Source organism: Scyliorhinus torazame, chromosome 18 (genome assembly GCF_047496885.1).
Source record: "Scyliorhinus torazame isolate Kashiwa2021f chromosome 18, sScyTor2.1, whole genome shotgun sequence".
Lineage (NCBI taxonomy): Eukaryota > Metazoa > Chordata > Chondrichthyes > Carcharhiniformes > Scyliorhinidae > Scyliorhinus > Scyliorhinus torazame.
The window spans coordinates 45,313,603-45,339,847 of NC_092724.1; the positions used below are offsets into that span (position 1 = coordinate 45,313,603).

The following is a 26,245-nucleotide window of genomic DNA, read 5'->3' on the forward strand; positions in this document are numbered from 1 at the left end:
TGTTTATTTAGGCACAGTCAGCATGCACGGAAAAGAGAGATAGAGCAAAAACGGATTGATTCGATTGTTAAATTGTCCTTGCCCCATAATGTCACTGCACTCCAGTCATTTTTAGAACTGGTTGGTTACTGTAGGAACCATATAGACGGTTTTGCCACCAAAGCAGCCCCACTTACGGAGCTCCTAAAAAAGAATGCCCCATGGGAATGGCTTCCACAGCATACGGATGCCATTGATGCATTAAAACCCGCCCTAGGTACAGCCCCCACTTTGCAGGTACCAGACCCACACTCCCCATATGCCATAGAAGTAGCGACCACCGACCGAACCATATCGGCCGTACTACTCCAAGAAAGGCACGATCGTTTAGGGTCCATAGACTCTGCCTCACGAGTTTTGGACCCAGTGCAGCAAGGATTTTCAGCCTGCGAAAGGCACTTGCTCGCAGTTTTTTGGCCTGTTCCGTACTTCGCATACATCACAGGCCTCAACCCCGTAACGATTTTAACCAAGCACACACCAACGCAACTACTGTTAGATGGTAGGTTAAAGGGCGGTTCAGTTAGCCAGATTAGAGTAGCACGCTGGACCCTACTCTTACAAGGAAGGGACATCACAGTAAAAAGGACAAAGATACACACATTTTTAGCAGATAATTTGCAGTATGAACGAACCCCACATGAATGTGAAATCATCGCAGCCAGGCACAACACGGGACACCTTAGTCCTAAATCGCTACCCACAAAAGCAGGCATCAGACCGCAGAGAACCCAGCCCACGGATAAATCTTTAAACATTTATGTAGATGGATTCTCCACTGTTGATAATGGAAAAAGGATTACAGCATGTGGTATATATGTGGAAGATACGCAGGGACGTGCATCAGACGAGATATCGCTAAAATTACCAGGACATTTAGGATCGCAGGCAGCCGAGTTAGCAGCCATTGCATAGATAGTGCAGCACCCAGATTCCTTCCCGATCCCGTTAGGGGCTGTTTAGCACAGGGCCAAATCGCTGGCTTTGAAAGCAGACCAAGGCAGGCCAGCAGCACGGTTCAATTCCCGCAACAGCCTCCCCGAACAGGCGCCGGAATGTGATGACTAGGGGCTTTTCACAGTAACTTCATTTGAAGCCTACTTGTGGCAATAAGCGATTTCATTTCATTTCATTTTCATTTCAAAAATACTGGGACAGTCTATATGTCTGTAACAGTTTGACGGAATTCCTGCCCCAGTGGGATTCTAGAGGATTCATATCCGCCGACGGTAAACCCCTACCCTCAGCGCCATTACTGAAGCACATACTTGAAACAGCTAAAGACCACAAATATGGCATAATAAAAGTCAGAAGCCATCATCGTTCCTCCCCACCCGGTAACGTAAAAGCAGACGCATTAGCAAAGGCAGGATCACGACATGGTCACTTTTGGCAACACCCCGAGAGTGCCCCAGTACACGCAGTCCAGGTCTCACAGACGAATATCCAAGATTTAGCACAGGCCCAAAAGGCAGACGACACTCTTCAGCAAATTTTAAACAGTAATTTCCCAGCCCCCTACGACAAATTCAAGGACACACTGATGGTACAGGACGGAATTGTATTAAACAATGGAATTTATGTGGTCCCCGCCCAGGACAGGAACCAGATTATTTGTCAATTTCATGATGGACACGGACATCAGGGGATAGAAACCACCATTGCCCACTTAAGACCTTTGTGCTGGTGGCCCGATTTAAAAGCAGATGTCACGCATTATATTGAAAATTGTTTAATTTGCGCTCAAAATAATCCAGACAGATACTCCAGGAAAGGTCAGTTAAGACACACCCGTCCTGTTATTGGCCCATGGACGTATTTACAGCTAGATTATTTTGGTCCCCTCCCCTGCTGCAGAAATGGTTTTAAATGTGTGTTGGTGGTGATCGACACCTTCACAAAATGGGTGGAAGCATTTTCCTCCAGGCCAAACACAGCTAAGGCAACAGCCAAGATTTTAACGCGGCAGATATTTACACGCTGGGGACTCCCCCGCAGCATTGAATCGGACCAAGGTTCGCATTTTACAGGAAGAGTGATGCAGAGCGTTTTGACGATTTTTGGAATGAAACAAAAAATTCCATATTGCCCATCACCCACATTCCAGCGGTATTGTGGAACGTATGAACAGAACCCTAAAAGCGACTATCAGGAAAATGGTGCAACAGCACGACACTACATGGGGCATAGTTCTCCCACTTGCACTTATGTTTATTAGGAACACAGTATCAAGTTTCACAGGTTTCACCCCCCACACCCTTATGACCGGACGACCCATGAAAGGAACTGAATATTTATTAGGACTTGATTTGGCCAGCCCCACAGTCACCGCCCTCACCCACAAAAAAGCAGTCCAACAGGTAATGGAAAATGTTAAGGCAGCCCAGCTCGCTGCAGCTGTCCGACTAGGCGCTAGGAAAAAGCAGAGTAAGGCCTGCTTTGATAAAACAGTCCACCCAGTAGAGCAAACAGTCGGTCAGCAGGTGATGGTTTCCCTATATAACCCCAGTTCATTCCTCTCCCCTAAATTTGCAGGACCCTACTCGATTTCAGATAAAGTAAGCCCCTCGGTATATAAAATAACATATCCTAATGGAAAGTCAGGGTGGTTTCATATCAACCAACTTAAGGTTTATGGAACCCAGTGCAGACACTCACACCACGTCTCCCTGGCAATAGCAGACGACTACGCCCCACCCACTGACAACCTAGCCCGACCCTCCCCCAACCAGGACAGCACGTCCACCCTCCCCCAGCCAGGACAGCACATCCACCCTCCCCCAGCCAGGACAGCACGTCCACAGACCCGACCTTGTCTCCGTCCCCAGGAACGACTTTCCACCTTAAACTTGATTTGGACACTAGCGACAGCACTTCAGACTTACTTAAAATCAATGACCAATGGCACAACCACCCAGGCCCCAATAGCTCCAGCCCCAGGAACCCCGATCAAGATATGTTTGGCCCCTCATACCCCTTCCATTGCCACAACCAGAGCCACCGCCACCGCCCGACGATAGAAATCTGCCCTTTGCAGCTACCGCCCCTTCTGACCAAAGAATTCCCCATTGGCACCATGATAACTCTTGTCGATTGGTACAGAACGACGATTCGGATCCCATGACGGCCCACGCGGCCAATGCACGAAAATGCCAGACACGAGCTTGGCAACCGGGAGATGGTGATGACTCAGAGTCTGACTCCCGTTATGGTAACCCTTTTATGAAGCTTTTTGAAATGTAACCCTGACGTGTCCAGATGATGAAGAAAAGGAACCGATTGAGATTTACCGTGTCCTATTTTCTGATGGAGCCTGCCCGCCTTTATTTCTGGAATTTCTTGATATACATCATTCTTCCGGTCTCGGATGTTTAATTAATGTCGCCCGTCCACTAAAATCCTTGATACCGTCATGATTACTCGTCTGCACATTCTCGGAGTCCATATGTTACAAACGCTTTCCGCTCGTGTAAGGTCACCCAGGCAGTGGAGTAATGGCACTAATCCGCGCCCTGCCTGAGGACCCCTATGTATTCGGTCAGCCAAGCTCGGATAGTGGAGCAACGGCACTGGTCACCGCCCTACCCGGGGATCCCACCCATTCTTGCCTTGCCGCGGCTCATACGCAACCCATGTTCCCATCACTGGGCAGCACGGTAGTTAGCACAATTGCTTCACAGCTCCAGGGTCCCAGGTTCGATTCCCGGCTTGGGTCACTGTCTGTGCGGAGTCTGCACGTTCTCCCCGTGTGTGCGTGGGTTTCCTCCGGGTGCTCCGGTTTCCTCCCACAGTCCAAAGATGTGCAGGTTAGGTGGATTGGCCATGCTAAATTGCCCTTAGTGTCCAAAATTGCCCTTAGTGTTGGGTGGGGTTACTGGGTTATGGGGATAGGATGGAGGTGTGGGCTTGGGTAGGGTGCTCTTTCAGAGAACTGGTGCAGACTCGATGGGCCGAATGGCCTCCTTCAGCACTGTAAATTCTATGATCACTGATTTGGAAAAGTTTTTTAAAACTCTTTATTGTCTCTGGCAGGTCTTTGTTTCCACTGATCTGGTTTTTTTTTGAGTGTGGTTTTAAAAATGCTCTTTGCCACAGTCTCTGCACTCAACTTTGGTTTCCGGTGACCCTTCGGCCGCTAACCCCAACTGTTATTTACATGTTCAACACACTTGGTTGAAACAAAATTTGCTGCTATTACAAAAACTACCTCAGCGCTGAACGGACAAATTGTCCTCTCACTCAACGCATCAACCACAAGCTGCACTTTAACAGAATGTTCTTTTCGGATGGCTTGTCTCCAAAATCGTTGGTTTAAAAAAGAAAAATGAGGGAGTCACACATGGTGACAATTCTAATGGTTAATTGATATTAAGGAGAAACAGACAGACAAACGAGATATTAAACAAAGGTAATAACAGATATTATGCTTGCACCCCCAGGAATGTACGAGGATACAAGGAACAAAAAGACAAGATGAAGATAGAACTGATAACCTCCACCATGATCATCGTTGGATCACTACAGTTGCACGCATCGACGGCCCCTGTAACCCACACCAAATTGACTCCAAACACAACCACACCACACAATACCCTTGGCCCGGACACCACACCTCCCATGAAAATAAACATGGTGCGATAACATCGTAAAATGGTACTCCCTTTTTAAAAAAATTTTTTTTTTAAATTCTCCTCCATTTTCACATTTTCTCCCACATTTACATCCATCAACAATAAACAATAATCAGCAAGATATGTCAGTCCCCATAATAACAACAACGATCCCATCTACCCACCAACCCCCAAAACTCAACCCGCATGTTTACATAAACAAATGACAAAAATAAATCAGGGATTACCCGTAGTCACCCTTAATCTTACACAGCTCCCACCCCCCCCACCCCCCACCCCCCCACCCCAGGTATCCAGCTCCTCCCGTCCACTGCCTCTTGTAAAACTCCTCCCCCTACCCTCGGTCCCTTCCCCCCCAACTTTCCACCCCGGCTAGACCACTCGGACCCTGTTCTGCCAGGCTCCGATGGCCGCAGCCCCTCCCCCCACCTCACTCCCGTTCACTGGCCGGCACACACCAGCCAGCATGGAGGCCCCCGTCCGGGTCCCTTTCCCACTTGCCCGGCCCCAGGAAAGCCCAAAGATCCTCTTTTAGCACACAAACCCCACCTATCCACCTACACCCCAAAGAACTCTCATTTCGAGTGAAAGTCCCGTCCCTTCCCTCGTCCAAATATATACCACATTGGCTCCTTTAATCTCTACAGTGATACAAAAAAGGAGTGCAGTGGCGGAGGTGTGAGAGCAAGGGGAAGCGCTGAAGGAAGTGGTGATACAAAAAAGGAGAAAAAAATACAGTCATGAGATTACATCGGCACATGGCCATTCCTCAGTTTGTCAGTTCTGCCACAGTCCTTCTGCTTTCGCAAACTCCTCCGCTGCTTCCGCCGTTCCAAAATAAAAGTCCCTGAGCTTGTAAGTCACCCTCAGATTCGTTGGATATACAATGCCGCACCGCACCTTGCTAATGTACAGTGCCCTCTTCACTCGGTTGAAGGCAGCCCGCCTCCTTGCCAGCTCCACCGTAAAGTCCTGGTATACACGTATACCAGCTCCAGCCCACTGCACCACCCGCTTCTGCTTGGCCCAGCTCAGGACCTTCTCCTATACCCTGTACCTACGGAAGCACAGAGTCACTGCCCTTGGCGGCTCACTCGCCTTTGGTACAGGCCTCCACGACCCATGAGTCCGATCCAGTTCATATCGGGAGGGGTCCTCCCCCTCCCCCAGTAGTTTTGCCAGCATCGCGGCAAAATACTCAGTCGGCTTCGGTCCTTCAACTCCTTCGGGCAGCCCCACAATCCTCAAGTTCTGTCGCCTGGATCTATTTTCCAGGTCTTCCATTTTTCCTCGCAGATCCTTATTAGCATCCATCACCTTCCGCATCTCTTTCCCCATCGAGGCAAGTTGATCACCGTGCTGCAATAACGTCTCCTCCACTTCCTTCAGCGCCTCCCCTTGCTCTCGCACCTCCGCCACTGCGCTCGCCACCTCCGTCCTCACCGGGGAAACCACCTCCTCCACCAGCACACTCAACACCTCCCTCATCTCCTTCCTCACCGTCTCCATGCATTTCGCAATCTGCGCCAACTGCTTTTCAAATTCCGCAGCCATCACATTGGTTATTTATTCAGCCGTAAGCAGTGCGGCCTTCCCTGGTGCTCCAGCCTCCATTTTTCCTGGTGACCCCGCGGTGACCTTTCCACTCCCCGACGGACCTCCAGCTGGTTTTTTTTCGGCCGTTTTTCTGCTCACCCTCGACATTTTTCTTTGGGTTTTTTTTCCCTCCTGGGTCTTCTCAGTGCCTCCTCCGTGCCTTCTCCCTTCTTCTGCCACCTCCGCGGACCCTGGGACCGGGCTTAAAGCCCCGAAATTGCCGTTCCCGAGCGGGGGCTCTCCATTGTGCGGCCGCCTCCCGCCCGCCGTCACCGGAAGTCCAAAATGGTACTCCCTTACATACACGGTAGAAGCCCTAACAATTATTGCAATACTCTGCAGTGTCGTTCAGACACTTAGACTTCGAAAATGGCGAAGGAGAGCCTCCCGCTCCCCGATATATACACTCCGAGCCCCCTTTGTTGGACTTCAACAGACCCCACGCTCTTTTTGAACCCTTTTCTGATTAATAAAGTTCGCTTTTCGGTAAATGTGATAAGTTAAGTAGGAATGTGATGCTGCTATTGTTTAAAACTTTTGTACTGTGATATAAGTTCTTTTTGGTTATTAGCTAGCAGCATAAGTGTAGTTTAGGTAAGGACAGTTAGAGGTTCCCCTTTGTGTAAATAAGTTAAATGTGTAATGATTAAATGGTTTAAAGTGCCCCTTTCGAATTTATGAATGTGTGATGTATTAAAAACTTAGGTAAATGCTCCAATACATAGGACAGAGTAGTTTAGAACCTGTCCTTGAGGAACAGATGAAGGATTAGTATTGTGATCCACCACGCTTCGCGTTTAGGATCAAGAGGACAGACTGTAGCCATCTGGGGTGGCCACTTACAAAGGAAACATGGACTGGACACCTGCAAAGACTCAAGGGAAATATGGCCAATACAGGATTCAGGCAAACTCAGGGCCTAAATGTATATTTGCTAACAGAGAACTAGACAGTATCGAAACCCAGCCGATTTGGATTCTAATGACCAATTTCCCCAGGACAAAGGACGGGTACTCAGGTATCAGATACAATTCCAGACACATTGGTGCCACTCCCTTCACCCAGGAAGCCCAAACAGCCAAGGTCAATGACCGCTCAGGACACGCCCAGCCATCAAGGCACCCGCCCCTTTATTGGCTCAAATCGAAGGCAGTAATCGAAGCCTGCCGAATTATTGGGTCCAAAGCTAAGGACCGCCCAAAAGAGCGCGAAACCCCAAAGGATAAGGAGAAACACTGCCATGTGTTCGATCTTTTTTGGCCCTGGCACACCGGCACTCTTCGGCCCGGCCTATACTTGAAGCCAACTACAGCATCACGACCAGAAGCAAGTTCAAGATCAACGATCGCTACCAGACGGATGAGCCCAGCAGAACCGAAGTTAGTCCTCCAGACCCAGCCACTCCAGATCCGAATAAAGGCCTTGTTCCTCTGCCAAAGCCGGATGTTTGAAAGTTGAGTACAGGTTGTAGTAGTGTTAGGTGTAATTTAGCTTGTAATGTTTTTATGTTGCATGTGTGAGTTAATCTTGTGTGTAAATAAACCATTATTGAACGTGAACTAACTGACTGGTTGTTGGGACTTTGATCAATATCCGGTTGAACCTTGTGGTGGTATCATCTGATACCTGGCAACTCTGAAAGCAATATCACTCAATATTAAAAGGGGCACATTATTGGCGTCTCCGGTGCAAATTGGCAACAACAGAAATAGGTCATTCTGCTTCTCACAACTATTGCATCATTCAATTACTGTAGATTGCAACATATAGGTTGATCTTTGACATTTTGAAGAATCCTTCCAAAGCAGGGTTTGACTTTAATGCTGCGTATAAACTGTGAACTGCTGGAGTATTTGTGGGTGGTTACCATTCTAAAATGTGAAAAAGAAAAATACAAAACCGGTGATTCAAATTAAACCAATGTCACGTTTTGTTTCACGGAATCATTCTACAAGGATAAGTTGAACCACAATCATGTTTTAAAAGTCGCAAAATTTATCATCTTCAGCATCCGTTCATTGAATTCATCCCAAGTCTCTTTGACGATGGCATCATGGCAAGGAGCCCATTCTGGGCCAGATTTGATGCTTTCAGTTTCATAATCATCTGTCCACATCAAATTACGTCCTTTCCATCCATTGAATAGGATATTCTACATTTTTTGAATCGTTTAATTATAGTTTGTGCATTCATGCCATCCCACAATTTGATGATGCAACCACACAAAATATCAAACAGGGCATCACACATATTTCCACTCTTTGGATGGAAATTTTCTCCATCAATCATCCAACTATTCCATTTGTTGCGAGCATGATCCTTGGATGGCTTGTTGAGGTAAGGATCGAGAGGTTGAACTATGGATGCTAGACCCCTTCCCCCCAGGTTAACATAGGAGCCTCTCAATCTCATCAGTGATATGCGATCTGAACAAGCCACGGGCTTGTCTATTCCACCCAATATCAACACAAAATTTCCCTCCATCCTCATCCATCCAACTGTTGTCATCGGCATGCACAAAATTCCTGCAGGAAACTTGATTTTCAGTCTCGCTTTACATTTGAATTTTACCCGTTGTTACCACTAGAACTAATTTCCAACCCTTCTACTCCACAGTTCGGTAGCAGGGCATATCAAAATTCTCGGGTGTTTCATTCTTGGTGCCGAAGTGGGAGAGTGAGCACTCATGGTTTTTGCTGCTGTTTGATGATGAATTTCTGGAAAATGCTCATTTTGACATCGGGAACTGTTGGTCGTCTCTGGGCAATCTTGGTCTTGTGCTGTGACATTTTCATTCCATAAAGCGGCCTCAACTAACCTCAATTGCTCTGAAATCTTTGCTGGGCTCAGGGTTAATTTGGTCCAGTTAAGTGCACACAAAAACGTTACATTTCTGGTGACAGTATAATAATTCTGACAATTTGTGCAGACCCATTCTGATATAATCAAGATCAGGCCTGTTCCCATAATGCATTTATTCTTAGGCATCGTCTTTGGGGTGGGTTCCTTCTTCTTTCATTCTCCTACCAATTTTTCAAATTCCCTCACTGCAGCACAGAACCATTTGACGAGTTATAAATGCGACAACTTTTTCTTTAGCTTAAAACCAGTTACCTACTCCATTTGTTTTTGCAGGAGGACCCATGACTATTTGTCGGTCGCAATGCGTGTTTTTCGCGGTGTGGGTGTCTCTTAAACTCCCTCACATCCTTTTGGTAATATAACACTTTGTTTTTATAATCATAGACAAAGGACTTTAGGAAGACCAATCCCATATCGCCTACTTCATCCCCTGTACTGACCTCGGGCGGGGAGATGGTGGTGTATGCTCAGAAGTGGGGACGTTTGCGGATGACTGCACAATATTCAGCACTATTCATGACACTCCAGCTATGAAGCAGTCCATGTCCAAATGCAGGAAGACCTGGACAATATCCAGGCTTGGTCTGACAATGGCAAGTTACATTTGTGCCACACGAGTGCCAGGCAATGACCATCTCCTACAAGAGAGGATCTAACCTTCGCCACTTGACATTCAATGGCATTACCATCGCTGAATCCGCCAGTCAACATTCTGGGGTTACCATTGATCAAAAACTGAATTGGACGAGCCATATTAATACTGTGGCTACCAGGGTAGGTCAAAGGCTAGGAATCCTACGGTGAGTAACTCACATCCTGACCCCACAAAGACTGGTCTAGCATCTACACGGCACAAGTCAGGAGTGTAATGGAATACTGTCCACTTGCCTGAATGAGTGCAGCTCCAATAACAGTCAAGGAGCTTGACACCATCCAGGACAAAGCAGCCCGCTTGATTGTTCCCTCTTCCATAAACATTCAAACCTTCCACCACAGACGAATAGTGGTAGCCGTGTATACCATCTACAAGTTGCACTGCAGTAACTCACCAAGGTGCTTTGGACAGCACCTTCCAAACCCATGACTGCCACCAGAAGGACAAGACCGGAAGATACCTGGGAACCCCATCAGCTGGAGGTTCCTCTCAAGTCACTCACCACCTGTCATAATATACACCAGTATATCATGGTACAGACACACACACACACACACACACACACACACTGATGGACATGCAGTGGAACCAATCAGCATACACAACACCACAGCCAATCATCAGTGAGAGCACACGCACTATAAAGACAGGGGACGGGAGAGTTCCTGCTCTTTTCTAGCAGCAGCCAGCTCGGAGCACAGAGCTCACAGCCTGCATCGCAGACATTCACCATGTGCTGAGTGCATCACCTGGTTAGGACTAGGCAAGGGTCAACAGTTAAAGCTGGTATTGCATTTACCCACAGTTCAAGTATGTTAATATAGTTAACCTTATAATAAAATAGAGTTGCACCACTTCAAGTGTTGGTGACCTGTTTGTGATCCAGAACACCCAACACATCACCACCCTGACCTGGGAATATATCGCTGTCCCTTCACCGTCACTGGGGCAAAATCCTGGAACTCCCTCCCTAACAGCACTGTTACACCTCAAGGACTGCAGTGGTTAAACAAGACAGCTCACCACCACCTTCTGAAGGGCAACTAGGGATGGGCAATAAATACTGGCCCAGCCAGCAATGCCCACATCACGTAAATGAATTTTTAAAAAAGGGCAGTATAACATTAAACATGTATTTCTGTACTGAAAAATTGAGGCCAGCCCCTCATACAAGTATAGCCTTAAAGTGCAGTTATTAACTGAAAAGTAGGGAGGGGGTGTACGCCATACGCTTGTACGCCGAGTATAAGCCGTATACTTGTACGCGGAGTATAAGCTTGAACATGCATGTTGATGGTGAAAATATGAGGTCATCTTATATATCACGTTAACTTCTACACCATGATCTACTGTTGATCATGGTTGATCAGTATCTGAACTTCTTTAACCGCCTCGGTTTCATATCCCCTAATGTATCCTTACCTAACACAAATCTGTTCATCTCTGTTTTGACATTTTCAATTTCAACTGACCTCAACCGCCTTGAAGGATAGAATTCCAGATCTTCACTCTGCTTTGTGGAAAGAAATGCTTCCTGACATCGGCCCTGAATGATCTGCCTCTAATTTTGAGCTTTTGACCCATTTTTCCAGACTCCCCACCGGAGGAAATAGTTTCTCTCCATCTATTCCACCATTTCCTTTGATCATCTCAAACAACTCAATTAGATCAACCCTGAATCGTCTGTAAAAGAGCCTCGTCTATGAAACCTGTTCTTGTAATTTGGCTTTTTGAATCTGTAATAACCCCCACGAGACCCACGGGAATGACCCGATTGGTCTCCCCATAGGGCTCGTGGAATAAGAGCTCCCCTGCTGAGGCGTAACAGCGGGGCTTGTTAAAAGCTGGCCATGAAGGGAACCGGCATCATTGGATGGTGCCAGCTGGGAATAGCTGTACGCCTTGCCGCTTTGCGGCTTGCATATACTTATACCGATCTGCTTGAACTTTTCCGGAATTCCTGTAATGATGATTTGATTTGTTGAAAACATTGCAAATTTTAAATGGTGAAGATCTAAGGGACATGCCACATGGTGTTGCAATACAGGTGCTGTCAATGGAAATTGGGCCATGAGATTCCCAGGGGCAAGCTGAGGAATGGTCTTGAAGCAGATTTCAGGAACCTCTGTCCACTAAGTGATAACAGAAGAACATAGACCATTACAGCGCAGTACAGGCCCTTCGGCCCTCGATGTTGCGCCGACTTGTGAAACCACTCTAAAGCCCATCTACACTATTCCCTTATCGTCCATATCCTGTCTGAGGATACAGCAGGATTTAGATTGTCTGGAGACTTGGGCGGAGAGATGGCAGATGGAGTTTAATCCGGACAAATGTGAGGTAATGCATTTTGGAAGGGCTAATGCAGGTAGGGAATATACAGTGAATGGTAGAACCCTCAAGAGTATTGAAAGTCAAAGAGATCTAGGAGTACAGGTCCACAGGTCATTGAAAGGGGCAACACAGGTGGAGAAGGTAGTCAAGAAGGCATACGGCATGCTTGCCTTCATTGGCCGGGGCATTGAGTATAAGAATTGGCAAGTCATGTTGCAGCTGTATAGAACCTTAGTTAGGCCACACTTGGAGTATAGTGTTCAATTCTGGTCGCCACACTACCAGAAGGATGTGGAGGCTTTAGAGAGGGTGCAGAAGAGATTTACCAGAATGTTGCCTGGTATGGAGGGCATAAGCTATGAGGAGCGATTGAATAAACTCGGTTTGTTCTCACTGGAACGAAGGAGGTTGAGGGGCGACCTGATAGAGGTATACAAAATTATGAGGGGCATAGACAGAGTGGATAGTCAGAGGCTTTTCCCCAGGGTAGAGGGGTCAATTACTAGGGGGCATAGGTTTAAGGTGAGAGGGGCAAAGTTTAGAGTAGATGTACGAGGCAAGTTTTTTACGCAGAGGGTAGTGGGCGCCTGGAACTCACTACCGGAGGAGGTAGTGGAAGCAGGGACGATAGGGACATTCAAGGGGCATCTTGACAAATATATGAATAGGATGGGAATAGAAGGATACGGACCCAGGAAGTGTAGAAGATTGTAGTTTAGTCGGGCAGTATGGTCGGCACGGGCTTGGAGGGCCGAAGGGCCTGTTCCTGTGCTGTACATTTCTTTGTTCTTTGTTCTTTGTATGTCTATCCAATGACCATTTGAATGCCCTTAGTGTTGGCGAGTCCACTACTGTTGCAGGCAGGGCATTCCACACCCTTACTACTCTCTGAGTAAAGAACCTACCTCTGACATCTGTCTTATAACTATCTCCCCTCAATTTAAAGCTATGTACCCTCGTGCTAGACATCACCATCCGAGGAAAAAGGCTTTCTCGGTCTACCCTATCCAATCCTCTGATCATCTTGTATTCCTCAATTAAGTCACCTCTTAACCTTCTTCTCTCTAACGAAAACAGCCTCAAGTCCCTCAGCATTTCCTCATAAGATCTTCCCTCCATACCAGGCAACATTCTGGTAAATCTCCTCTGCACCCTTTCCAATGCTTCCACATCCTTCCGATAATACGGCGACCAGAACTGCACACAATACTCCAAATGCGGCCGCACCAGAGTTTTGTGCAGCTGCAACATGAGCTCATGGCTCCGAAACTCAATCCCTCTACCAATAAACGCTAACACACCGTACGCCTTCTTAACAACCCTCTCAACCTGGGTGGCAACTTTCAGGGATCTATGTACATGGACACCGAGATCACTCTGCTCATCCACACTGCCAAGAATCTGACTACTCTGTCTTCCTGTTATTCCTTCCAAAATGAATCACCTCACACTTTTCTGCATTAAACTCCATTTGCCACCTCTCAGCCCAGCGCTGCAGCTTATCTATGTCCCTCTGTAACTTGTAACATCCTTCCGCACTGTCCACAACTCCACCGACTTTAGTGCCATCTGCAAATTTACTCACCCATCCTTCTACACCCTCCTCCAGGTCATTTATAAAAATGACAAACAGCAGTGGCCCCAAAACAAATCCTTGTGGTACACCACTAGTAACTGGACTCCAGTCTGAACATTTCCCATCAATTTCCCATTGTCTTCTTCCAGCTAGCCAATTTCTGATCTAAACTGCTAAATCACCCTGAATCCCATGCCTCTGTATTTTCTGTAGTAGCCTACCGTGGGGAATCTTATCAAACGCTTTACTGAAATCCATATACACCACATCAACTGCTTTACCCTCACCCACCTGTTTGGTCACCTTCTCAAAGAACTCAATAAGGTTTGTGTGGCACGACCTACCCTTCACAAAACCATGTTGGCCATCTCTAATCAAATTATTCCTTTCCAGATGATTATACATCCTATCTCTTATAAACCTTTCCAAGATTTTGCCCACAACAGAAGTAAGGCTCACTGGTCTACAGTTACGTGGGTTGTCTCTACTCCCCTTCTTGAACAAGGGGACAACATTTGCTATCCTCCAGTCTTCTGGCACTATTCCTGTAGACAAAGATGACTTAAAGGTCAAAGCCAAAGGCTCAGCAATCTCCTCCCTAGCTTCCCAGAGAATCCTAGGATAAATCCCATCCAGCCCTGGCGACTTATCTATTTTCACACTTTCCAGAATTGCTAACACCTCCTCCTTATGAACCTCAAGCCCTTCTAGTCTAGTAGCCTGAATCTCAGTATTCTCCTCGACAACATTGTCTTTTCCCTGTGTGAATACTGACAAAAAATATTCATTTAGCACCTCTCCTATCTCCTCGGACTCCAAGTACAACTTCCCACTACTGTCCTTGACTGGCCCGACTCTTACCCAAGTGATTCGTTTATTCCTGACATATCTATAGAAAGCTTTAGGGTTAGCCTTGATCCTACCTGCCAAAGACTTCTCATGTCCCCTCCTGGCTCTTCTTAGCTCTCTCTTTAGGTTCTTCCTAGCTAACTTGTAACTCTTGAGCGCCCTAACTGAACCTTCATGTCTCATCTTTACATAAGCCTCCTTCTTCCTCTTGACAAGTGTTTTGACTGCTTTAGTAAACCACGGTTCCCTTGCTCGACCACTTCCTCCCTGCCTGACAGGTACATACTTATCAAGGTCACACAGTAGCTGTTCCTTGAACAAGCTCCACATTTCCATTGTGCCCATCCCCTGCAGTTTTCCTCTCCATCCAATGCATCCTAAGTCGTGCCTCATCGCATCATAATTGCCTTTCCCCCAGATATAACTCTTGCCCTGCGGTATATACCTATCCCTTTCCATCACTAAAGTAAACGTAATCGAATTGTGGTCACTATCACCAAAGTGCTCACCTGCCTACAAATCTAACACCTGTCCTGGTTCATTACCCAGTACCAAATCCAATATGGCCTTGCCTCTCGTTGGCCTATCTACATACTGTGTCAGGAAACCCTCCTGCACACACTGGACAAAAACGGACCCATCTAAAGTACTTGAACTATAGCGTTTCCAGTCAATATTTAGAAAGTTAAAGTCCCCTATAACAACTACCCTGTTGCTTTCGCTCCTATCCAGAATCATCTTTGCAATCTTTTCCTCTACATCTCTGGAACTTTTCGGAGGCCTATAGAAAACCCCTAAAGGAGGGTGACCTCTCCTTTCCTGTTTGTAACCTCAGCCCATACTACCTCAGTAGACGAGTCCTCATCAAACGTCCTTTCTGCCACCGTAATACTGTCCTTGACTAACAATGCCACCCCTCCCCCTCTTTTACCACCTTCCCTGAGCTTACTGAAATATCTAAACCCCGGCACCTGCAACAACCATTCCTGTCCCTGCTCTATCCATGTCTCCGAAATGGCAACAACATCGAAATCCCAGGTACCAACCCATGCCGCAAGTTCACCCACCTTATTCCGGATGTTCCTGGCATTGAAAAAGACACACTTTAAACCACCTTCCTGCCTGCTGGTACACTCCTGCAACTTTGAAACCTTACTCATGACCTCACTACGCTCAACCTCCTGTATACTGGAGCTACAATTCAGGTTCCCAAGCCCCTGCTGAACTAGTTTAAACTCTCCCGAAGAGCATTAGCAAATTGGTACCCCTCTGGTCCAGGTGTAGACCATCCCGTTTGTAGAGGTCCCACCGACCCCAGAATGAACCCCAATTATCCAGAAATCTGAAACCCTCCCTCCTACACCATCCCTGTAGCCACGTGTTCAACTCCTCTCTCTCCCTATTCCTCATCTCGCTAACACGTGGCATGGGTAACAAACCAGAGAGCTCCCTGAATTCCTGCCTTACATCTCTATCCCTTTTGCTACCCATGTCGTTGGTACCTATGTGGACCACGACTTGGGGCTGCTCCCCCTCCCCCTTAAGGATCCCGAAAACACGATCTGAGACATCACGCACCCTGGCACCTGGGAGGAAACACACCAACCACGAGTCTCTCTCGTTCCCACAGAATCTCCTAGCTATCCCCCTAACTATGGAGATATATAGGGCTGGTTTAACACATTGGGCTAAACAGCTGACTTGTAATGCAGAACAAGGCAGCAGCGTGGGTTCAATTCCCATACCGGCCTTCCCGAACAGGCGCCAGAATATGGCGACTAGGGGCTTTTCATAGTAACTTCATTGAAGCCTACTTGTGACAATAAGTGATTATTATTATTACAATCCACCAGTCAGTTTCTTGTACTCGGTTTTATCACTGGGTTACTTTGATAACCTCGCAAGAACCCCACCCCACTGATCTCTCCCCAAGGATCCATCAGCAATCCCTGGTGAAGGCCCTAGTGTGTTACTTGGCTACTAATAGCTCAGGTGCACGATTTCCGCTGTACTGAGGGCTGAATCTGACATGAGGCACGCGCTTTCCAAATTAGTGCCTCCTTACTTTGTAATTATGTCAGGCCTCCTGTGAAAAGGTGGGTGCGAGGTTCCCGCTGATTCTCCAACCACAGTGGGCAGGACCACCTTCGCCACATCCTCTGCTCATGAACTCTCTCTTTGAGCAGATGCTGCCTGAACCTGATGAGTATTTCCAGCATTTTCTGTTTTAAATTCTGATCTCCAGTACACCCTGTCTATTGAGTTTGACATTTTGCAGTGATGGTGGTGTGGGGGAGAGTTGAGAGTGACTGCAGAATCTGACACAGGCACCATGTGTGTGTGTGGGGGGTGTGGGGGGGAGACTGTCAGGATCAGTCCTCCTCATGTTTACTCAAAAATTGGCCATTGTCATATCAGATCAAAATATCGTGATCAGTGACTATTTGCTCTTGTTCATTTTGGCCAGGGAAGATTTTTATGTCACAATAACATTCTGAATGATGAAGATATTCCTGCCATCCCTGCATATTGAGAAATATTTCACCAGATTGCAGCCTTTACTGTGTCACTATTTATTTAAACATCAGGAAGTAAAATTAACAAGCAACGATGACTTGCACATCTCAAAGCGTAGCAATCCAATCACTTTTCCAAGAAATGCAACATTGTCTTTTAATTAGTCTCTACTGGGGTAGTCAGTTTTCTCTGTGTGTATATTGGGATAGATAGTCCTTGGTCTGTACTGGGCTAGTCAGTCCTTATTCTCGACACGGATAGTCAGTTCCCAGTCTGCACTGGGAGAGTCAGTCCTCAGTCTGCACTGGGAGAGTCAGTCCTCAGTCTGCACTGGGAGAGTCAGTCCTCAGTCTGCACTGGGATAGTCAGCCCTCAGTCTGCACTGGGAAGCCCTCAGTCTGCACTGGGATAGTCAGCCCTCAGTCTGCACTGGGAAGCCCTCAGTCTGTACTGGGATAGTCAGCCCTCAGTCTGTACTGGGATAGTCAACCCTCAGTCTGTTCTGGGATAGTCATCCCTCAGTCTGTACTGGGATAGTCAACCCTCAGTCTGTTCTGGGATAGTCAGCCCTCAGTCTGTTCTGGGATAGTCATCCCTCAGTCTGTACTGGGATAGTCAACCCTCAGTCTGTTCTGGGATAGTCAGCCCTCAGTCTGTTCTGGGATAGTCAGCCCTCAGTCTGTTCTGGGATAGTCAGCCCTCAGTCTGTACTGGGATAGTCAGCCCCCAGTCTGTTCTGGGATAGTCAGCCTTCAGTCTGTACTGGGATAGTCAGCCCCCAGTCTGTACTGGGATAGTCAGCCCTCAGTCTGTACTGGGATAGTCAGCCCTCAAGTCTGTATTGGGATTGTCAGTCCTCAAGTCTGTATTGGGATTGTCAGTCCTCAAGTCTGTTCTGGGATAGTCAGCCCTCAGTCTGTACTGGATGGCACGGTAGCACAGTGGTTAGCACTGTTCCTTCACAGTACCAGGGACCGGGGTTCAATTCCCGGTTTGGGTCTCTGTCTGTGCAGAGTCTGTACATTCTACCCGTGTCTGCCTGGGTTTCCTCCCATAAGTCCCGAAAGATGTGTTTGTTGGGTGAATTGGACATTCTGAATTCTCCCTCAGTGTACCCGAACAGGCGCCAGAGTGTGGTGACTAGAGGATTTCCACAGTAACCTCATTGTAGTGTTATTGTAAGCTTAATTGTGACACTAATAAAGATTATTATCATTGATATAGTCAGTCCTCAGTCTACTTGGATAGCTAACCCTCAGACTGTGGTAGCCTGATGAATACATGCTCTGACCCAGGAAGATATTTTCAATACACTATCAGTAGTTAAATTCTGTATTCTCTTGTGAGCGTTATCAATGCTGTAGAAACGAACATTTCTCATTTTAGTTCCGACGGTTAATTAGCCCCGGGTGAGGAATGTTATTAGGTAGGTACGTAGGAAAAAAGCTTCTTCCATTAACATTTTCACGTCATGAATAATGCAGGTTAGATAAAGTAGAAAACTCCCTCAACATTGAACCATCAAACATTCCCCAGTCAGGTGTAGCACAGGGTCAATACAGAGTAAATCAATCTTCTTCTACACTGGACCATCAAACTTTCCCCATTCAGGTGTAGCACAGGGTCAATACAGAGTAAATCAATCTTCTTCTACACTGGACCATCAAACTTTCCCTATTCAGGTGTAGCACAGGTTCAATACAGAGTAAATCAATCTCCCTCTACACTGGACCATAGTTAGGAGAGAGATGGGACTACAGGAACAGGAGTCAGCCAGTAAATTCCTCAAGTCTGTGTGACCATCTCATCAATTCTCATCCCCCGTTGAGGTTGAATTTCAGATCAAGCCCGAGATGCAAACTTATTGTATTAACCTACTACATCACATAGGCCCCCCTAAGCATGTGCGGACAGATGTAGGGAAATTCATTCCAACAAATTGATGAACATTAAAGTCGCTGACATTGAATAATTGTCAAAAGCTGGACGTCAGGCTGCACCATTTTGCTATCCAGCAACACATGATAAGTTAATCATGTTCTATGTGCCAAATATGTTTTATTAACCAGAGGCGTTATGTCAGCAGGTATAACCACACATCTTTGTTCAACTGGTCTAAGCTGAGTAACCCTATACTTGTTCTAAATATGAGCAAAACAGTTGTTTGACATTAACATAATACTTCCCCTTTCATAGTCACAAACCAAATATATTTTCTGACCTCAATGACATGTTCTAGACAATAAGCTGTGACGGCCCAAATTTAATTTTATTTCCAATCCCTCACTACAACATTAGGGGCTGTTTAGTTTAGTTGGCTAGATAGCTAGTGTGGGGATCAGATTAACGTCCCTAGCGTAGTTTCGATTCTTGGTCTGGTTGAAGTAGATTTGGAGCCTGTTTCCTCGCCCTGTCCCTGAGAGCGGGAGGCAATGGCAAACCACCACTGACAACAGGGCTGAGTGCACGGCTTCGTCAAGGGGAGGTCATGTATAACAAATCTGTTAGAATTCTTTGAGAACGTAATGAGGAAGTTAGACAAAGGAGAACCAATAGATGTGATCTATTTAAATTTCCAAAAGGCCTTTGACAAGGTGCCATATTGGAGGTTGCTAAATAAATTAAGAGCCCATGGTGTTAACGGTAATATCCTGGCATGGATAGAGGACTGGCTGACTGGCAGAAGGCAGAGAGTGGGGATAAAGGGGTCTTTTTCAGGATGGCAGTCAGTGATTTGTGGTGTTCCTCAGAGGTCGATGTTGGGACCACAACTTTTCACAATATACATTAATGATCTAGAAGAAGGAACTGAGGGCATTGTTGCTATGTTTGCAGTTGATACAAAGATATGCAGAGGGACAGTTGGTATTGAGGAAGCAGTGGGGCTGCAGAAGGGCTTGGACAGGCTAGGAGAGTTGGCAAACAAGTGGCAGATGGAATACAATGTGGAAAAGTGTGAGGTTGTGCACTATGGTAGGAAGAATGGAGGCACAGACTATTTTCTAAATGGGAAAAGGCTGAGGAAATCAGAAGCACAAAGGGACTTGGGAATCCTACTTCAAGGATCTTTTAAGGTTAACTTGCAGGTTCAGTCGGCAGTTGGGAAGGCAAATGCAATGTCGAAAGGATTATAATACAAGAGCAGGGATGTACTTCTGAGGCTGCATAAGACTCTGGTCAGACCCCATTTGGAATATTGTGAACAATTTTAGGTTGCATATCTAAGGAAGGATGTGCTGGCCTTGGAGAGGGTCCGGAGGACGTTCACAAGAATGATCCCAGGAATGAAGAGCTTGTCATATGAGGAACGGTTGAGGACTCTGGGTCTGTACTCGTTGGAATTTAGAAGGAAGAGGGGAGATCTTATTGAAACTTACAGGATACTGAGAGGCCGAGATAGAGTAGACATGGAGAAGATGTTTCCAGTAGTAGGAAGAACTAAAACCAGAGGCCACAACCTCAGACTGAAGGGACGATCCTTTAAAACCGAGATGAGGAGGAATTTCTTCAGTGCTGGTTTGCCATTGCCTTCCGCTCTCAGGGACACCACCTTCAACCAGAGGGTGGTGAATCTGTGGAACTCTGCTGCAGAAGGCTATGGAGGCCAAATCACTGAGTGTCTTCAAGACAGAGATAAATAGGTTCTTGACTAATAGGGGGATCAGGTGTTATAGGGAGAAGGCAGGAGATTGGGTTGAGAAACATATCAGCCATGATTGAATGGTGGAACAGAGTCGATGGGCCGAGTGGCCTAACTCTGCTCCTATGTCTTATGCCAGGAAAATGGCTCATGGTGAAGCATTAGCAGGTAACGAGTCAGTGAACCTCCAGGCAGAGGATCCATGACATGACTCCAATGCTGCTCTCTGAAAATGTTGGAGTACAAATTCACCATGGATGGGACACTGGTTACACTATTGCAGTCAATGTGAACCCACTTTCCATTAAACCCAGAGACAAACTACTACTGTTTTCTGGTGCTGTCCCTCTGTGGTGTCAAACTTAGCAAGGTTCTTCATGGGTGAGGCTGGATCAGAAAGCTACGAGCACTATATAGCTGAGGAGCTGCTGCTGACCTCTGCCCCAACCCTGCCTAAGAACCAACGGAGGGTGCCTCAGTAGCACATAATGTGGTGGCTGCCCATGCCATTTGTGCCTTGAGCTGCCTGTCGGGAGGAGTTAGGTCACAAGAAATACACACATGTCCAGTGTTCTTTTTAATTCTTTCATGGGATGTGAGCTTGCTGGCAGAATCTGTATTTGTTGCCTGCTCCGAATGCACTCGAGACGGTTGGTGAACCACCATCCTGAACTGTTGCAGTCTCGGCCACTTCAGAGAGCAGTTAAGAGTCAAACGGTTTGCTGTAGGTCTGGAGTCACACATAGGAGACCAGATAAGGATGGCAAATTTTATTCCTCGAGTGACCCAGTTGGGTTTTTATGACAATCGAATATAGCTTCATGGTTACTTTCACTGACAGAGTTCCTTCATTGTCGCGGAGTCAAAATCCAGGAACTCCCCATCTAACAGCACTGTGGGTGTACCTACACCACAGGAACTGCCACAGTTTCACCTGAGGAAGGAGCAGCGCTCCGAAAGCTAGTGACATCGAAACAAACCTGTTGGACTTTAACCTGGTGTTGTAAGACTTCGTACAGGAACTGCAGCAGTTCAAGAATGCAGCGCGCCACCCCCTTCGCAAGGGCAATTAGGGACGGGCAATAAATGCTGGCCCAGCCAGTGACACCCACACCCAGTGATAAAATAAAACAAAATTACTGAGACTAGCTTTCAATTCCAGATTCATAAATTGAATTTAAATTCCAGCAGTCACTGTGGTAGGATTTAAATCAGCACCCCCGGCACATTAGCCTGGGCCTACTGAATTCCTATTCCAGTGACATGCCAAATTGCCACCATCTTACTTCAACATGCCTCCAATTTGTCTCTCAAGTTGCTCACAGCAGTGTCTGGGAAATTAATATGTAATTCCTCCAGGCTCTGCACAAACCCTGAAGGTTGGTAACTATCCCCGCCTCAATTTAATAGCTTCAGGTTTTAGGTGAATGGGTCTAAAACAACACAATCTGTTAACGGTAGCGGTTAAGTCATATCAGAGATGAATGCTGACATTAATCCATGGCTCACGCGCCTGATATTACTGACCAACATGCTCACTTCTGCTCCCTCGACTCGGCCCAGTGATCAGTAAGTGCCGGTCCCAACTATAAAGTTCTAGTTTCATTTGACCTGCTTATAAAATGTCTGTGTCGCTCCTGCTCTCCACAAGACCCCCCCCCCACCCCAGAAAATATTGCTTCTACTGGAAATGGCAGTTCAGACTCCCCAAGTGCCAGCATTCAAGGTTGCTATGCAAGTAGTCGGCCAATCGACTGTTCGTCATATCCAAAAAAAATGTTACAAGTGGCTCATGGACCATGCATTGGCCACCTCAGCGATTATGGGTTTGATGAATTTTTTAAAACAAATTACTACATGATCTGTAAATTCTGTGTTAATATTTTTTTTAATTTGAAATTTCCTGTCTGCCATTATCTGGTTGGAAAGTCCACAAAACTGCACAAAACAGCACCGTTTAGTTTGGATATTTTTGAATATAAATTATGCAACTTCCTCTGAAGCAAAGCCAAGTTCATATTTTATTTATTTAAAAAATTAAAGGTTAAAAATAAAAGCAGATCCTCTTAGCTGATGGGAAGTGATCAATGAAACAAGAGCATCAGCATTTCAGATGCTAGCCAGCAGCGAACTGAAATCTGTACAGTCACACATAGAATCCCTACAGTGCAGAACAAGGCCATTCAGCCCATCAAATCTGCACCTACCCTCTGAAAGAGCACCCCACCCGGGCCCACTCTCCCATCCTATCTCTGTAACCCCACCTAACCTGCACATCCCTCGGGCACTAAGGGGCAATTTAGCATCGTCAATCCACCTACCCTGCACATCTTTGGACTGTGGGAGGAAACTGGAACACCCGGAGGAAACCCATGCAGACACGGGGAGAATGTGCAAACTCCACACAGACAGTCAACTGGGGCTAAAACCCAGATCCCTGGTGCTATGAGGCAACAGTGCTAACGACTGTGCCACCCTGTTAGAGAATGTTGAGCGATTTGAGAGACGCATCTTGCACTGTCCCCTGCTGTCGTCTTTCCCAAGCAGGACTTTAAATCTATCCTGATGACACCCCATTGATTCTTCCCCTCCCCTTATCCGATTTTAAACTCACGCTTTGATAAAAACATCATAAATTACCTTGTCTTCGGTTTCACAATTTTTGCAACCCCGTTGCAAAATAGAACTTGCCCTTTAGTTTCTCAATAACATTTTGTTCAGAAAGCCATTTCCTTCTCCATATGTCAATTGAAATCACACCATTGGAGAAGCAGAAACAAAAAAATCCTCATTCCAGCTGCTTCAGTAAAGGACAAGCTTGCAAACCGTGTGTAGTTATTGCTAATCTCAAGACAGCCTTCTTGTAATTAGCTCACCAAATGACATAAAAGAGATTATAATCAGCGAGCAGAAATGAGTGAGGTTACTTACCGCACAGGGCTTTGCAGAGGAATCAGTGATTAGTTTCAGGACTATCGTCTCCTGGCATTCGGAGGAAGCCTACAGCTAATTGCCTGTTTTGTGGTGATATTGAGCAATTGCCAACAAAACTGAAGGTGCAAATTCTCCTTGCTGCACTTCACATTGACATAAACAGAGAAGACGTTGCAGAGAACTCGCGTCAGTTATTTCACGGAGGCACATTTGCACTTCAACGTTACGTGTGGACACGAAGGGCTCTTCCTGTGGGTTGCAGAACAGTTGGATCATTTCCTCTTCTGGTCTAAGTCTATCATTGGAGAACACAATTTAAACTATTCGCAGGGATACTGCCTTATTTTTGTTATAAATGTTAGGGGCTAACAATATAAGGAATAGTTTCTGTCATTGGCACTGATGTCGAGTAAGTTACCTGATCATTGCAATTGCCGAATTCAGGGCAAGATTGGTAGCAGGACTTGGTGAAGAACGCTTTTAGTCCCCATGTTCTCAGGAAGTTGCCAATCTGTTACCGTTCAGGTCCAGGGTGTGTAATGATCCTCAATCCCATGTCCCACAAATTTTCCACAAGTCACTGTGAAATTTAGTCCTGCTGTTTTTTTGTATCGCACCATTTTCTGTCTTCAAGGTGCGAGTCATTATTGTTGCCACAGAAACTTTCATGTCTGGAACAGGCTGATATCTCATCAACTCATCGCTTTTGGCAATGCTGCACTCCCTCAGTATGCACTGACATCTGAACCTAGCGGTCTGATCCATGCCCGACATTTTATCGGAGATGGGCATTTTTCTTTAGCACTTTGACAGGAAACCTAGAAGCATCTGTTCCAAATTATCAAAAAAAATGCACAATCGAGTCAAAAATAGTTGGTTTATTAGAGTGACAATTGAAACAAAGCTCCCCCCTACATGCCACCCCTATTCCGCACCACCTCCCCACACCAACCCACAACGAACTGAACATTCCTCTCCTGTAGAATTGACTCTCACCGGACACTCCCTTGTCCTCCCATACTTCCTCCTTTTGGTTATTCTTGCATGGACTGGGTAGTTTGCCAGGCAATGCTCTATTGTGTGGAGTTTCGCAGCTGGCCTATTTCCTACATGTACACATGTGGCCGGATTCTCCGCTCCTGAGACTAACGGCTGGATTCTCCGATTGTCGACGCCAAAATCGCATTCGGCAGTTGGTCAGAGAATCCGTTTTGGTGCCGAAATCAAGCTGCCACTGATTTTTGGATGCTCCGCCCCTAAAAACCAGGGTCATCGCTGAGTACGGCACAGGCCGTTGGGATGGCCGTAATGCTGGCGCAATGGCAGCTAAATGGAGGACACGCATATTTATACTCCTCCTACTAGGCGGAGCCAGCAGGCAGGGGCTACCGGCGAACCTGTAGTACAGGTCCTACCTTACATCATCTAATGCAGGTGTAACAGTGATTTACCACACACACCATCCCAGCCAACAAGATGGGAGCGAGGAGAACGGTCCCACGATTCACAGACGCCGAGCTGGACACCCTCCTGGATGCGGCTGAGCAGAGGCGGTTGACCCTGTATCCCAGCCCAGGAAGGAGGCTGCCAGCTGCCACCGTTCGTCGTGCGTGGGCGCACTTGGCAGAGGCGGTGAGCACCGTCAGCAACACTGTCCGGACCAGTCAGCAGTGCCGGGAAAAACGGCACGACCTCCTCAGGGCAGCCAGGGTGTGTAAAGCGCACTCTGTCCCTGAAATGAAAAATCACTTATTGTCACAAGTAGGCTTCAATGAAGTTACTGTGAAAAGCCCCTAGTTGCCACATTCTGGCGTCTGTTCGGGGAGGCCGCTCCAGGAATTTAACCCGCGCTGCTGGCTTAGTTCTGCTTTACAAGCCAGCTGTTTAGCCCACTGTCCTAAACCAGCAACCCCCCCCGTCCCACACACCCGTAATCCGACCCCCCCACCTCCAATCTGGACGGCATCTGAACCCCCACCTTGCGCCACATGCTGGCACCCATACCGGCCGTCATGGCCAGGTGCCCTGGCCACTGAGGCCACCCGCTACCCACCCTCTGGGCTCCATACATCATCGGATTATCTAATACTGTTGTTTTCTGTTTCCCAACCCCCCTCCCCACACAGGAGAAGGCCGCTCATAACACCGGGGGTTGGTGAAAACTGGAGGGGGGACCGTCGGACATGCGACCCCTGACTGTGGCAGTGGCCCGGAGGACAGAAAGGTCGCCAGGGTGGAGGTCGGCCCCGGGCAAGGAAGTAAGACCCTGCTGAGTTGCGGTTCCCCATGACACGTGTGTCAACCACCCCCCCCATACACCACCGTCACACCACCCTCACCGGCCCCCCACACCACTCTCACTCTCACCCCCACCATCATCCTCACCCCCACCCTCATCCCCACACCACCCTCACCCCCACAGTACCCTCACTAACTCCCCACCACTTTCACCCTCACCATCTCTCTCACCCCCACCCTCACCTCCACACCATACTCACCAGCCCCCCACACCACTCTCGTCCTCACCCCCACCCTCAACCTCACCCCCATCCTCACCCCCACACCACCAGTACCCCCACCAACCCCAACTCCCCTCGGCCCGTGGTCTAATC

At 47.1% G+C, this 26,245-nt stretch overlaps 1 protein-coding gene across 2 annotated transcripts in view; it reads right to left on the minus strand.

Moving 5' to 3' along the window:
• Positions 1-23,852, minus strand: part of matk (megakaryocyte-associated tyrosine kinase) — a 160,820-nt gene extending 136,968 nt beyond the window's left edge. The window contains exon 1 of one of the 2 annotated variants that reach the window (XM_072482704.1): positions 23,631-23,852. The gene's annotated coding sequence lies outside the window, so the exon portion shown is untranslated. The remainder of the gene's footprint in view (positions 1-23,630) is intronic. The other variant, XM_072482705.1, reaches the window with a different exon arrangement.
• Positions 23,853-26,245: the final 2,393 nt, after the last annotated feature.